The following is a 16884-nucleotide window of genomic DNA, read 5'->3' on the forward strand; positions in this document are numbered from 1 at the left end:
CATTTCGATTAAGGACACGTAGCCTTAGCCGGAGATTCACCTCTTTCACGACACGTGTACCTTAAACCAGATCACGCTGTAGCTGCATGACTCAACAAAGGCTGCCTCCTCTGCCCGAGGCTAGCCCACCTGAACTGGTTCTCGTGTCCATTGTCCCGATCATGATTAGGCGGCCGAAGCCGGTAGCCTTGCCCATTTACAACCCACAAACATCTCTTATCCCGCTTTCCTATCTTCTGCACCTGGCTCTGCTCCTTTCCTTCTGGGCCTTTATTAGGGGGAGGTAACGAAATTTACGATGAGGCGGTCCGGCTCTTGAATGCAATATTGACAAGGGATTGTGATGGACTAGTGGGAACCCCTCTTCGTGATGTTTGGCATCAGATATTATCGACAGTTCCTGTGTAACGCCAAATATTTATTGTTTAAGACACAAAGGTTTAGGAATGTACTAACATGTGAAATATTTGCCTGAAGCACAATTTTTAGTATATAAGGAGCAACCCTCAATGTACAAATCGAACAGGCTCCTAGACACTGCCCATGCGTAGTTTCTGTGACTTCTGTGTCCCTGCAGTAATAAACTTTTGGTCTTTGACGCCACCATCGAGAAGCCCGTGTTTCTGTTCATTTGCGCACCAAGGCAGGTGGAACTCCGGGGTCTTTGGGTGTTGTTCCCTGACACCTCTGGACGGAACCAAAAAGTCCAGAACTCCACATCACTGTGTATTACGTTGCCTCACAGCTGCTCCTCCCTCCCCCCTCGAACCCATTTACTTATGTGCGCTGCGCGATTGTATCACTTGCACTCTTACGGCACACCATTGTCATGCCTGTCTGTGCATGTCCACAAGCTAGACAACGACACTGTGATGCTGGCCGTTGGAGGTGGTGGGCGACATGAGTGTAGGCCTATGGTAAAGATAGGGCAGACAAAAATGTAGAGTACATGCCTGGCTGAACTGGCACTGATAATGTGGCTAGGCATTTGACTTATGCTGCGGCAATACAGATACACACAAAACTTGGCATGTATGATCCTGGACCCTGAGCAGTCTTGCGCTCCTTCATTACTCTGTTCGTGCGAGCCCGCCCTTCCGTGGGCATACTACATTGCAACATTGTCGTTTACAGGGGCGGGGGGACTTAGCCACTTGTCCAAGCTCTTACCCACTGTCCGAGGTGACATGGTTACGTCCGCTGTCCACAGCACAATGCAATGTTGTAGGGCCCGTGGCCATCATTCATACATAATGAACACCCAGACACACTTGGATAGTTCGTGGAACTGGCTACGGGCATGTGTGCCCGGCCCCTTTTTATTACCAGGATCACATATCCAGTGACGCCTGTGCTGGATGGGTGTGGGGTGAGTGTGATCCAGCCCTCAGGGAGTGGTTGGTGCTGGCAACAACTTGAACCGTGATCACTATTAACCCTTTAATTGCTGCCGACGGCCAATGGTCGTCACGAGCGTTACCTCCCCAGTGCTGCGCACGACCGTTGGCCGTCGGGTCAGCATTCGTTCTCCGAACGTTCAGCACTGGGCGCTGAACGTTCGACGCTGGGAACGGGTTAATGCAGAAACAAAAAACACCAACATAACACAAACAACTGCGATGGATGTGTGTGAGCCCTGCTGGCCGCAGTGTAGGCTGGAGGCAGAGGTCAGCAGGGGGCGATGGCCATGTGGTGTTGATTGTGGTGCACAGAGATAGTGGCACCTGAAGTGCTCAGGGAGTGCACAGCCTGCGATGATGCGTCATCCGGGCCAGCTGCACTGGGAGCAATGACTTTTGCCTACTGAGTTCAGCCACAATAAGGCCACGTGGTGTTGACTTTTGGTGCACAGAGTTAGAGGCACCTGTGGCGCTCAGCGTGTGCGCAGCCTGCGATGATGCGTGGTCCGGGTGGGTCACACTGGTAGCAATGTCGCGTCATCTGCAATCGCGACTCGATCTGAATTGTGAGCCCTGCTGTCCGCAGTGTAGGTCGTAGGCAGTAGTCAGCACAGACATAACTCCACGGTGCTGTGCCGCTGCGTTTGCAGGGGGCCTGTGTCGAGGAGGCTAGCAGTCACGGCGGCGGCCTCGCGGCAGGGTGAGGGGCGCCGCACTGGCAGACGCGTTGGCCTTCCCAGAAGTGAAACACGCCCAGAGCCCCGGCCTATTTACTCACACTCCTACTCTGGACTGGCGTACGCCAGACCAGTGCACTCCCCTTACGCTTACAGGGGGGGGCGACACAGCTACATGACTGAGGTCTTCCCCACTGCCTGAGGTAACATGGTTGCTTCAACTGTCCACAACACTACAAACACCAGCAGTATATGTCCACATGGACAGGTCTTAAGGATTTCTCTTTAAAATATATGGAAAATATTGCTCCCCATGTCATCTCTTCTAAACAATTTCTTCTATTAGGGGACTTTAACATACATGGTGAAAGTAGTGAGAACGTGGACGAAGCCCACTTCTTGGCAGATATGGCCTCGCTAGGGTTGGAAAAGATTAATTCAGGGCCTACCCATGCTGCAGGTCATACGTTAGATCTTATTCTCACCAACACACCTCACATACATTCCGACCCCCCGTCCCATTGATTTGGTCTGGCCACTAACTGATCAACTTCCAGATTAATAGTGCTCAAGTGATTGGCGCCCCCGTCCCTCCCACTGGGAATACTAAGAGACATCGGCATAACATTTCAGAAGATACGTTCTCAAAGGAGCTCTTGCTGCCTACTTTTGATAAGCCCTGGGATATTAATAAACAGCTTAACAAACTCCATCACGCTATAATGGCAGCTACAGAGACGCTGGTCCCACTCAAGAAACAGCGTCCAAATCCCAAAGGAAGCCTGCAGGCTGCTTCATGCCGGACCTACGTAGGAAGAATTCCACGGGTGAAAAATTGAAAAAATCGGGCGAAAAACTCAATTGCAGGCAGAGAACGTAATATTTAAAACGGCTGTAACTTCCTACCATAAAAATATTAAGATAACACGGAAAGGATATATCTTCGCGCAATTAAGCCAAGAAGGTAATTCTACTAAAGAACTCTATAAGATTCTTAAATCATTCAATCTTCAATTGCCTGCCCTAATCGTATCGCTGTCTCTCAAATTTTATGCGATAATATCTCAAATTTTTGGAAGAAATAATTGACAAAATCTATGACAAATTTCCTACGGACTCTAGTATTTTCGACACCTCCATTCCTTTTTAGGTTTCCCCTACCGAAGGCTGTGCTCTGCACAGCTTTTCGGCGCAGGCGAAATCTATTGTTTACAATATGGACTTCAGGAACGTCCCCCGGCTCCCATTGGCTAGCTCCATAAATGGAGGCTAGCCATTGGGAGCCGGATATATCCGTCAAGGCCGGACCAGATTCGGGGGCGTTCCCGCGATTTTTTCGCTCTCCACCCACTTCTGTTCGTCATCGCGGTGGTGGGTGGGTGTTATTTTTTTTTTCGAGTCGGCCTGTTTTCTTCTTTTTACAAGTGTTTGTTGTTGGAGTTGGCTGCAAGATTTGAGTTCCCACGAAGAGATCAGGTAAGGAGCATTTTTTTATATAATGTCTTTTTTTTGTTTCCTTTGTCGGTTCCGCCGTGTCGTGTGAGCTGTTATGTACTTTGGCTCATGAGATCTGTTTCCCACCCCCCCCTCCCGCTGTCCGTGTGTCCGTTCCGCCCCGCTCCCCGTGTGCCCGTTCCCGCCCCCCTCCCCTTTCACTCTACATTGCATCCTTGAGTGCTGCGGTGTACGTCTGCCTGGCATCAGCTAGCAGGTAAGCGGAATATTTTACTCGTGTTCCCGCCCCCCCATCCGCTGTCCATGAGCCCGCCCCCCTCCCGCTGTCTGTGTGCCCGTCCCCCCCTCCCGCTGTCCGTTAACCCATCCCCCCTCCCGCTGTCCGTGTGCCCGTCCGGGCGCTCCATCCAGACCGCAACGTTATAACTTACTAAAAATGTTCCCCATGCTTTAAATAGGCCTACAATATGCCCTATGCCAGGTCTCCGTTGCATGTATATGGTGAAGGGGGGAATCCAGTGTTAAGCTCCAGGGCCCCTTATGCCAGCATGCGCTATCGTGGGCAGGGTGTTACCACTATATGCACACCACGGACGGTCCATCCGGGTCCCCGGTCTGACACGGTCCAATGTGTGGTATTGGTGCTCCCTCCGTGATTAGAGAGGTGCTGGGCGCCTTTCTATGTCCAAGGCCAGGCCCGTCTCCAACCCGTTACTGCAGCGCTCCTCCGATGTCGTCTGTTATATGGACTACCCACAAGTTGATTTCCACAGGTAAATAGGCGTAGAGAAGTGTGCTTTTTTATATGCAATGTTGAAACATTCGAGATGGGGAGGTATTATTATATGGATATTGTATACATGAGGGCACGATGCACGGATTGTAGAGTTCAATGATTTATTGCTCAGCTTATTGTATGTAAAACAGGATACAGATGGTTTACGATGACGCTTTACATGTGCCAGTTGAGCTGATATAATTGCGGTCTTAGTATTTTAAGAAAAATGTAGTATATGCACACCACGGACGGTCCATCCGGGTCCCCGGTCTGACACGGTCCAATGTGTGGTATTGGTGCTCCCTCCGTGATTAGAGAGGTGCTGGGCGCCTGGTTAGGTGGGGGCCCGGCGGCCTGCCTGTTCTTCAGCCGTTCTGCCTGTCGCTGGCCACGAAATGCATGGCAGTCCCAAAGAAAATGGAGTATGGGCGGCCTTTCTATGTCCAAGGCCAGGCCCGTCTCCAACCCGTTACTGCAGCGCTCCTCCGATGTCGTCTGTTATATGGACTAGCCACAAGTTGATTTCCACAGGTAAATAGGCGTAGAGAAGTGTGCTTTTTTATATGCAATGTTGAAACATTCGAGATGGGGAGGTATTATTATATGGATATTGTATACATGAGGGCACGATGCACGGATTGTAGAGTTCAATGATTTATTGCTCAGCTTATTGTATGTAAAACAGGATACAGATGGTTTACGATGACGCTTTACATGTGCCAGTTAAGCTGATATAATTGCGGTCTTAGTATTTTAAAAATGTAGTAGTAAAAATAAGTGACAAATTAAACTGGTTGCAAAACATATATATATATATGTATATATATATATATATATATGTATATATATATATATATATATATATATATATATATATATATATATATATATATATATATATATATATATATATATATATATATATATATATATATCCAAAGAACACCAGGTTCCGGTTAGTACTCAGTCTCGCTCACGGGCGGGTCGGAGTAGGGCTACCGGTCACCCATTCCATTCAAAAGTACATTTCTCCATTTGGAAAAAACGTCGCCAACACACGAAAAGTTGCTGTGCACGGTAAATTTAATAGGCAGGAAAACAACGCGTTTCGCTTTGCAGCTTGATCACGTTTACAGTGAAACACCAAACAATTGTCCTTTTACAGTTTCTTTACCTCTAGAGAAAGGACAAACCACCAAGTGTCAAAAGCATAGGTATTCTCGTGGCAGCCATGTTTGAAAGGTCAACATTTTCTTAATGCGAATCAAATCATGCCTTAGCTGGTTTAATATCAACATAATATAGAAATTGCAGAAAAATAACAGATCCACCAAGCAGTTCGTAAATGTTAAATGCATTTTGTAATAATTGCGTGCTCATGTCCCATTTAACATTTGACCATGAAGAGTACTTAAAGTGCAAATATAACAATCGTGGACCTGCATGGGTATTATAACTACTATCATTGTTATACTCAATCATTGTACACAAAAATCTATCCCAAGTGGGCAATGACCAAGGATTCAAGCATCATACAGGCATCTAGCCCAAGTGGGCAAATAACCATGATTCTAAATAAAGTTGCAAACCACGATTATGAATAAACCACGATTATGAATAAAGTCCACGCCCCAGTGGGCAAACTCGCATATATCTCATCATCATTCATGTGTCTTAGGTATGGACAATAGGCACTGCACTGATTTCCATTTTTCGCATGCTTGGATTAGTATGGCTTTTCCCAAAGTTTATCATGGCGGGTCATGAAGTACCTAAGCAATAAATAAGAAAAAAGGGGGGGGAATTTAAAAGCATTGAAATGCTATGCAGATAATGTAATTTAATTACAATTGTAAGTTCATTCAGCAAGATGTACTGCCAATTCTTCATGCAGATTTAATCCATTTGGGATCGTACTCTCAAAGTCAATAATATATCGTGATTCAAGTTGTCGTAGGGCCAGTTTTCTATTGCCCCCTCGTGTGCCTAGGGCAACCTTATCTATCACCACCATCCTTACCAAGTTCTCATTCTGAAAATGATGGCTAGAGAAATGACGAGCCACTGGATATTCTAGGTTGAGGTTCTTGATCGCCCTCAAATGCTGCAGCACACGTTCTTTGGCTTTTAAGATAGTGCTGCCTACATACCAGAGATTGCAGGGACAGATGAGAACGTACACACAGTGTGTGGTGTTGCAGGAGAGGTTCTTTTTAATCGCAAACCTACTGCCTGTTGTCGGAACAATAAGTTCCTTACAATTACTGCTGTTCCGACAGGCCTTGCAGGATCTACAGCACCTGAAACCTGGAGTATCTCTTGTTTTCATTTTATTCAACACAACATTTTTGCTCAGGTCATCCTTCAGAGATCTACCTTTTCTGAAGGTGATCTGTGGGTTTTTCCCTAAGTGTGGTTTTAGGTGTTGGTCTGTCATAAGGATACTCCAATGTTTGTTCAGAATTTTGCGTAGATCTTGTGATTGTGCAGAGTATGTAGTGATGAACCTGATTTTGTCATCATTTTCCCTGATCTTATTGGGATTGAGTAGTTCATTCCTAGATTTAACATCTACTTTTACACAGGCCTCAGTGATTGTTTTGTTTTTGTACCCTCGTTCACGAAACCTGTTGCACATGACTTCCTTCTCTTTCTCATACTGTGCCATAGTACTACAGTTCCTCTTGGCCCTTAGTAGCTCGCCATAAGGGATGCTATCCACTAGGTTGCGGGGGTGAGCACTTCTGGCATTAAGCAGACTATTACCGCCTGTTGGTTTGCGGTAAAGGCTCGTAGTCATAGTGTCGCCCTGTATCTCAACTTTGATGTCCAAGAACTCAATTGAGGTTTTCTGGATATTTTCTGTAAAGTTCAGGTTGAAAGTGTTTCTATTCAAGGTTTTTATAAAGTCCCTGGCTGCATCCACACTCCCATTCCAAATCATAAAAATATCATCGATGTACCTAAGCCACAGGGCCACTTCGTTGTCAAATTCGGCCAATTCCTTGGACACCTGCTCCTCCCACCAGCCCATGAATAGGTTGGCATAGCTGGGGGCAAAGCAGGTGCCCATGGCCGTGCCCTGTGACTGTCGGTACATCTTGTCATCAAACATAAAAAAATTGTTAGTTAAACAAAATTCTATGAGAGTGATTAGCATTTGGGAATGACCAGTGTAAGAGATCGATCTGGTCTTCAGGAAGTGTTGAACAGCCCTGAGTCCCAGATCATGCCTAATGCAGGTGTATAGGCTGCTTACGTCAAGAGTGACCAAGACAAATGTGGGTTCCCAGTGTATACCTTCAATGATTTTAAGAAAATGGGTCGTGTCTTTTAGATAAGCTGGAAGTGCGACAACAAAAGGTCTTAAGTAATGGTCAATATATTGGGATGTATTTTCCAACAGTGACCCTATGGCAGACACAATGGGTCGTCCTGGGGGATCAGTGGGGCCTTTGTGGAGCTTGCTCTGCATTCGGGGAACGGACTGATGAATTGAATTTCCAAAGAACACCAGGTTCCGGTTAGTACTGAGTACGGGGAACGGACTGATGAATTGAATTTCCAAAGAACACCAGGTTCCGGTTAGTAATGTGTGCTAAATGATATCAAAAAATTAAGGTCCAAACGAATTCCCAATAACATGAAAAATCTATCTTGGGAACAAAAGCTGTCTGTAGACAACTTGAAAGCTGATCAAACTATAGTGATACGCAATGCGGACAAGGGAGGAAATGTTGTGGTTTTGGATAAGGGGAAATATCTTGCAGAAGGGTATAGACAATTAAATGACACCACATGTTATCAGATATGTAATCATTCTGATCTTAGAAAATCAAAAAACTGCTTTGATGATCTTCTACAAGATTTTAGGGACAGAGGATTACTGGAGTGGGAGGAATACAAATACTTGAAATGTGATCATCCTAAAACTCCCATCTTATACCTGCTCCCCAAGCTCCACAAAAGCCCCACTGATCCCCCAGGACGACCCATTGTGTCTGCCATAGGGTCACTGTTGGAAAATACATCCCAATATATTGACCATTACTTAAGACCTTTTGTTGTCGCACTTCCAGCTTATCTAAAAGACACGACCCATTTTCTTAAAATCATTGAAGGTATACACTGGGAACCCACATTTGTCTTGGTCACTCTTGACGTAAGCAGCCTATACACCTGCATTAGGCATGATCTGGGACTCAGGGCTGTTCAACACTTCCTGAAGACCAGATCGATCTCTTACACTGGTCATTCCCAAATGCTAATCACTCTCAGAGAATTTTGTTTAACTAACAATTTTTTTATGTTTGATGACAAGATGTACCGACAGTCACAGGGCACGGCCATGGGCACCTGCTTTGCCCCCAGCTATGCCAACCTATTCATGGGCTGGTGGGAGGAGCAGGTGTCCAAGGAATTGGCCGAATTTGACAACGAAGTGGCCCTGTGGCTTAGGTACATCGATGATATTTTTATGATTTGGAATGGGAGTGTGGATGCAGCCAGGGACTTTATAAAAACCTTGAATAGAAACACTTTCAACCTGAACTTTACAGAAAATATCCAGAAAACCTCAATTGAGTTCTTGGACATCAAAGTTGAGATACAGGCCGACACTATGACTACGAGCCTTTACCGCAAACCAACAGGCGGTAATAGTCTGCTTAATGCCAGAAGTGCTCACCCCCACAACCTAGTGGATAGCATCCCGTATGGCGAGCTACTAAGGGCCAAGAGGAACTGTAGTACTATGGCACAGTATGAGAAAGAGAAGGAAGTCATGTGCAACAGGTTTCGTGAACGAGGGTACAAAAACAAAACAATCACTGAGGCCTGTGTAAAAGTAGATGTTAAATCTAGGAATGAACTACTCAATCCCAATAAGATCAGGGAAAATGATGACAAAATCAGGTTCATCACTACATACTCTGCACAATCACAAGATCTACGCAAAATTCTGAACAAAAATTGGAGTATCCTTATGACAGACCAACACCTAAAACCACACTTAGGGAAAAACCCACAGATCACCTTCAGAAAAGGTAGATCTCTGAAGGATGACCTGAGCAAAAATGTTGTGTTGAATAAAATGGAAACAAGAGATACTCCAGGTTTCAGGTGCTGTAGATCCTGCAAGGCCTGTCGGAACAGCAGTAATTGTAAGGAACTTATTGTTCCGACGACAGGCAGTAGGTTTGCGATTAAAAAGAACCTCTCCTGCAACACCACACACTGTGTGTACGTTCTCATCTGTCCCTGCAATCTCTGGTATGTAGGCAGCACTATCTTAAAAGCCAAAGAACGTGTGCTTCAGCATTTGAGGGCGATCAAGAACCTCAACCTACAATATCCAGTGGCTCGTCATTTCTCTAGCCATCATTTTCAGAATGAGAACTTGGTAAGGATGGTGGTGATAGATAAGGTTGCCCTAGGCACACGAGGGGGCAATAGAAAACTGGCCCTACGATAACTTGAATCACGATATATTATTGACTTTGAGGGTACGATCCCAAATGGATTAAATCTGCATGAAGAATTGGCAGTACATCTTGCTGAATGAACTTACAATTGTAATTAAATTACATTATCTGCATAGCATTTCAATGCTTTTAAATTTCCCCCCCTTTTTTCTTATTTATTGCTTAGGTACTTCATGACCCGCCATGATAAACTTTGGGAAAAGCCATACTAATCCAAGCATGCGAAAAATGGAAATCAGTGCAGTGCCTATTGTCCATACCTAAGACACATGAATGATGATGAGATATATGCGAGTTTGCCCACTGGGGCGTGGACTTTATTCATAATCGTGGTTTATTCATAATCGTGGTTTGCAACTTTATTTAGAATCATGGTTATTTGCCCACTTGGGCTAGATGCCTGTATGATGCTTGAATCCTTGGTCATTGCCCACTTGGGCTAGATTTTTGTGTACAATGATTGAGTATAACAATGATAGTAGTTATAATACCCATGCAGGTCCACGATTGTTATATTTGCACTTTAAGTACTCTTCATGGTCAAATGTTAAATGGGACATGAGCACGCAATTATTACAAAATGCATTTAACATTTACGAACTGCTTGGTGGATCTGTTATTTTTCTGCAATTTCTATATTATGTTGATATTAAACCAGCTAAGGCATGATTTGATTCGCATTAAGAAAATGTTGACCTTTCAAACATGGCTGCCACGAGAATACCTATGCTTTTGACACTTGGTGGTTTGTCCTTTCTCTAGAGGTAAAGAAACTGTAAAAGGACAATTGTTTGGTGTTTCACTGTAAACGTGATCAAGCTGCAAAGCGAAACGCGTTGTTTTCCTGCCTATTAAATTTACCGTGCACAGCAACTTTTCGTGTGTTGGCGACGTTTTTTCCAAATGGAGAAATGTACTTTTGAATATATATATATATATATATATATATATATGTTTCCACAAATGTGTCCCGCCTTAAAGGACACTCACGGAGCACACTTTGGGGTACTGATGTTCTTTATTACGCACAGCATGACGCGTTTCGTCTGTTCCGACTTCTTCAGATGCTGTCTGGTAGTTCAAGAAGTTTAGTGTTTTTTCAGTTCATTAAAAAGCCTTGTTGGGCTCCTCCTACCCAGTGTTCAGCAAGGAGGGACTGCATGGAAATTGCCTTTCCTCCTGGATTTTGGCTGCCATCTTGGAGTGTCTGTTTCTTTAGTTTGTATATATATATATATATATATATATATATATATATATATATATATATATATATATATATATATATATATATATATATAGTAACACATATTATGCGGAATGAGATGCTTGATCCAGTCGGCACAGGATGACTCTTGTGGTGGACGGTGCAACTTGCATATAAGCTTCAAATACGGTACAACGTGGAGGAGGTTATGTTTCCTAAAACTGCACCCTCAGATTCTATTTTTTGACAACTTTGATGAACAAAATTTGTAAAGTAGAGGAGATCTGACTGTCATAGAGCAATGTTATCTTTTTTCTTTTTTCAACAGGAGACAATGAGGTGCAGTTATAATCTTATAGAGTACCTTCGGTGTTTTTTAATTTATGATATGAATGGAAATCAGATTATGAAATTTCTATTGAAGTATCATACAAGTACGACAGACTTTACCCACCACATTTTTACAGGCATTGCTTGAAAACAGACTTATCAGTTTAACAAACAAATCACTATAGATAGTCTCAGTCTGGATCATTTTAAATAACACTTCTGCATAATGGCCCATAAATTGCAGTTGGATTGTCAAAATAATCTCAGTTGTTCCCAAGTTTGATGTCAGATCCAAATCAATACATGTGTTCAGGGCCATATAACATTGTTTGAGTACTTGTAGGAGTATATCGAAGGACTTTATGTTTTTATTTTATAGATGAAATATGAAAATAAGGATGGAGAATCCAAAAAAACAATGTTGATGTTTGCAGAGTGACTGCAGAGTGTTAGGGAGTGCTAGGGAGTGCAGAGTGACTAGGGAGTGCAGAGTGACTAGGGAGTGCAGAGTGACTAGGGAGTGCTAGGGAGTGCAGAGTGCTAGGGAGTGCAGAGTGACTAGGGAGTGCAGAGTGACTAGGGAGTGCAGAGTGACTAGGGAGTGCAGAGTGACTAGGGAGTGCTAGGGAGTGCAGAGTGACTAGTGAGTGCAGAGTGACTAGGGAGTGCAGAGTGACTGCAGAGTGCTAGGGAGTGCTAGGGAGTGCAGAGTGACTGCAGAGTGCTGGGGAGTGCTAGGGAGTGCAGAGTGACTGCAGAGTGGCTAGGGAGTGCAGAGTGACTAGGGTGTGCAGAGTGACTAGGGAGTGCAGAGTGACTAGGGAGTGCAGAGTGACTAGGGAGTGCTAGGGAGTGCTAGGGACTGCAGAGTGCTAGGGAGTGCAGAGTGACTAGGGAGTACTAGGGAGTACAGAGTGACTAGGGAGTGCTAGGGAGTGCAGAGTGACTAGGGGGGAGTGCTAGGGAGTGCAGAATGACTGCAGAGTGACTGCAGAGTGCTAGGGAGTGCAGAGTGACTGCAGAGTGCCAGGGAGTGCTAGGGAGTGCAGAGTGGCTACAGAGTGCTAGGGAGTGCAGAGTGGCTTCGAGTGCTAGGGAGTGCAGAGTGGCTAGGGAGTGCTAGGGAGTGCAGAGTGACTAGGGAGTGCTAGGGAGTGCAGAGTGACTAGGGAGTGCTAGGGAGTGCTAGGGAGTGCTAGGGAGTGCAGAGTGACTGCAGAGATTAAGCTAATGGCAATGTAAATGACAATGCCATTTAGTTATCTGTTTTCAAAACCAACACATAAATACAAATTTTGTCATTTACAATGCCAATAGCTCTAACTTTTCCAAAGGCGAAACCATTGCATTGTAAATGCTTGTTTTACAGCTTCCAGAAAGAAAGACGCCATTTTGCAGGCTTTCCACCCCTGCAAGTTTCTAAAGTTGAAGTGATGCTAAAAACGACTATTTTAGGGTCCCCTACTGACATTATGCCAGCCAGAGTGTTCACCCTATTAGCAAAGCATCTCGCCCCTTCAATATGCACCTTATTAAACTACTCCCTGAGTGAGGGGAACGCGCCCCATGTATGGAAAGCAGCTCAAGTCCTTCCGATTTGTGAAAAGGTCAATGTTCCTTCTACAAAGCTATCCTACTACCGCTCCATTTCACTCTTTCCGCTCATGAGCAAACCTTTGGAAGGATGTATCAACTCGAAGCTCATGGAACATATTGAATCCCAAGTGCGTTTTGACCCCTCACAGTCTGGTTTTAGACCAAGATACTTGACCAAATCTACCCTTATAGGTGTCACGGACTTTATTAAACTTTCTCCAGATAATAACAAGGCAGTATCTTTAGTGCTGCTAGACTTGTCCGCAGCCTTCGATACTGTAGCCCACCATAGGTTAATGCAAAGACCTATGGAAATTGGTATTGTTCGACTTCAATGGCATTCTAGCTTTTCAGAGCAGCGCACACACACTGTTAATTTGGGTCCCCTTCGCTCTTGTGCTAGATCCCTTACAAAGGGGGTACCTCAGGGCTCGTGCCTTAGTCCTACACTATTTAACATTTATGTGGCCCACCCTTGCAAATATCATCAGAGATCATGGCTTTGTTCCCTTTTCGTATGTGGACGATACACAACTGCTTTTTTCGTTTGACAATAATTCAGTGGCAACAAAACAGCTCTTTGCTGACGGTAAGCGAGCTATTTCTGATTGGATGACGAAGAATGTTCTTCAGTTGAATGCCGATAAAACTTAAGTATTTCTGTTTGGCAAAGCACACATTTTGTGGTCCCCTAATTGGTGGCGGTCAGAATGAGGTCCCGCCCCCACCCCTACAACCAAGGCAAAAAACTCTGGGAGTTTATCTGGACCACTCCTTATCTATGAAAGATCAAGTGGCAACCACTCCAGGCACCTGTTTTTATATGCTGAAGCTTCTATGGAGAGTGCTCCACCTTCTGTTCTTATCAGTTCTCGAGACCTTGATCCAAGCTCTGGTAGTCAGTCGACTCGAATACTGTGATGCACTTTTGGTAGCAGCAAACGATACTGTGCTAAACAGGTTGCGGGTGGTCCAGAACACTGCAGCACGCCTGGCTCTCAATATGCCTCCTAGATTTGCATCCCTACCATTATTGAGACGCCTCTATTGGCTCCCCATTCGTGAAAGTATCAAGTTTAAAATCTGCTGCTTGGTCCATATAGCAATCAATGATAGGGGTCCCAGGTATCTGGCGGAAAAACTAGTCCATTACTTACCAAGCAGATCTCTGCGCTCTGGAGAGAAGGCTCAGCTAGTTGTCCCTCGGTTTAACAAACGAGCCGCTGGCAAAACCATTGCCTGCCTTGCCCCTCGATACTGGAGCTCGCTTCCCGCCCCTTTACGCAAGTGCCTGAATGTTGTTAAGTTCAGGAAACTTCTGAAAACAAAACTTTTTAATAATTGATTGCCTGCTCCCCCCTCTGTCCCTACGGTGTTTGGTGTGGAGATACCCGTCCGGGGGTGATCCCTGCACTCTATAAATCCTTCATTCATTCATTGGGAAGAGGACCCTGCAGGGAAAGTCACGTGACCGGTAACACAGCACACCTGGAAACCTGCACCGCCGCAGCCTGTCACACCTACTGTGGGAAATGTCTATGAATTTCCTAAAGACGTAAATTAAACCCAGGTGTGAATCTGTGATTGCAGATGTATGAATCAGGCCCCAGTACTTCCGGGCCCCAGTACTTCCGGGCCCCAGTACTTCCGGGCCTGCTCGGGGAGCCCCAGTTCCTATCACAACCAGTTGTAGTTGCAAGGTGCACGGTTAAAATTATCCACCAGATGCGGTGGTTCCAGACCCAGTAATGTAGCACCACTGCCCTGTGTTACTGAAAATAATAGCAATGTTTGTATATATATATGTGTATATATATATATATATTCACTGAAAAAACCATAGGTTTCACACCAGTTATAGTTAGGAATTAGCATTTAAAAAACCTATTAAATTCACTGACAAAACCATAGATTTCACACCATTTATAGTTAGCTGGAAATTTTACTGACATAAAACCATTGAAATTCCCACGTTATAGTTAGTTGGACTCACTATAACTTGCGCGCCTGTAATGCACTGCTGATGACGTCACATATTACATCACTCATGACATGGTCAGTGACATCACTCATGACATCACTGATGACACCATCCAGTGAATGTGTGTCTTTCTGAAAAATAAATTTGTTTTATATATGTATTTGTAAAGGTCGATGGAAGAATAAATGTTTAAATAAGTGTGTAAATGGATGTTTTTTTAAAAAAAAATTGGTTGGGTAACTGGCTTATTACGTGTATCTTAGTGAATACATATATTAGCGAGTATTGTTTAAATATTTAAATGTTTGTATCAGTGTTTCTCTTTGTGTATAAGTGGCTGCAGGGGTTGGTGACTGACTCACTGTTTGTATGTGTTTTGAAGACAGCATATGTGCAGGACTGTATGGGTGGATGAGTGTGTATATGTGTGTGTTAGTGAGTGAATGACTGTCTCACTAGTGTCTTCATTAGTAACGACATATGTTTTAATCTAGTATATGTGAGTATTGATGTATATAAGTGAGTATAGTATATATAGTGAGAGATTGTAGGAGTTCCTGTTTAAATAAGTATGTGTTTCTATAAGTGATTGTTTAAGAGAGTAAGTATGGGTAAGTTTCCTTAGAAGTAAGGTGGTAGTGTGTGTATAAATGTATATGCAAATAAATGGATGTTCAATAGTTTATTTGCATGTGTGAGTATGTGTGTGAGTAACTTTTGGATGACTGCTGATGTGTAACAGGATGTATAGGTGTATCACTACATATGATGAGTGAGTATATATATGAGTGACTATATAGAACTGTTGGTGAATGAGTGGATGTGTATATAGATGGTGGAATTACTGAATTGGTTGTTGTTACTGGTTTGGGTATCTCCATTTTTTTGAAAATGTTTGTTTCTATTTTTGAATATGTGTTTCAAGCGTTACATTACACTGAAATTAGGTCTGTCACTCTGTCACAAGGATGGTGTCATCAGTGATGTCATGAGTGATGTCACTGACCATGTCATGAGTGATGTAATATGTGACGTCATCAGCAGTGCATTACAGGCGCGCAAGTTATAGTGAGTCCAACTAACTATAACGTGGGAATTTCAATGGTTTTATGTCAGTAAAATTTCCAGCTAACTATAAATGGTGTGAAATCTATGGTTTTGTCAGTGAATTTAATAGGTTTTTTAAATGCTAATTCCTAACTATAACTGGTGTGAAACCTATGGTTTTTTCAGTGAATTTCAAAGGTTTTTTAAATGCTAATTCCTAACTATAACTGGTGTGAAACCTATGGTTTTTTCAGTGAATTTCAAAGGTTTTTTTAATGCTAATTCCTAACTATATAAGACCTGAAAGCCCACCAGGAATCTCCAGTATGCGCCAGGGGACTGCATTGCAGAGAGGTGTAATGAAGCCACAACCCTTTTTACACCTCTCTGCAACGCAGCCCCCGTGCATGTTTGAAGAGGGGGAACTAATTCCCCTTGCATACTGGGGGCCCCTGGGGGCCAATTAGCCCACCTGGAACCTCCAGTATGCGCCAGGGGCTGCATTGCAGAGGTGTAATGAGACTATGCCCCTTGTTACACCTCTCTGCAACGCAGCCCACTGCCGCGTTTGCAGAGGGGGAACTAATTCCCCTTGCATACTGGGGGTCCCTGGGGTCAACTGGTCCACCAGGAGCCTCCAGTATGCGCGAGGGAGCTGCATTGCAGAGAAGTGTAATGAGGCCACACCCTTGTTACACCTCTCTGCAATGCAGGCCACTGGCGCGTTTGTAGAGGGGGGACTAATTCCCCTTGCATACTGGGGGTCCCTGGATCATATCTGCCCAAACACCGATATTCCGAACGATTGTAAATTACTTTTCTTGAGAAACATTTGGATTTGGATTATCATGTCCTATACTTTGGAATTTTTGAAAGACTGACTTTGAGGATGCTATAAATTACTCAAGTCTGCCCGAATTGTGTGGGTAA

This window comes from Lissotriton vulgaris, unplaced genomic scaffold (assembly GCF_964263255.1).
Source record: "Lissotriton vulgaris unplaced genomic scaffold, aLisVul1.2 SCAFFOLD_1444, whole genome shotgun sequence".
Lineage (NCBI taxonomy): Eukaryota > Metazoa > Chordata > Amphibia > Caudata > Salamandridae > Lissotriton > Lissotriton vulgaris.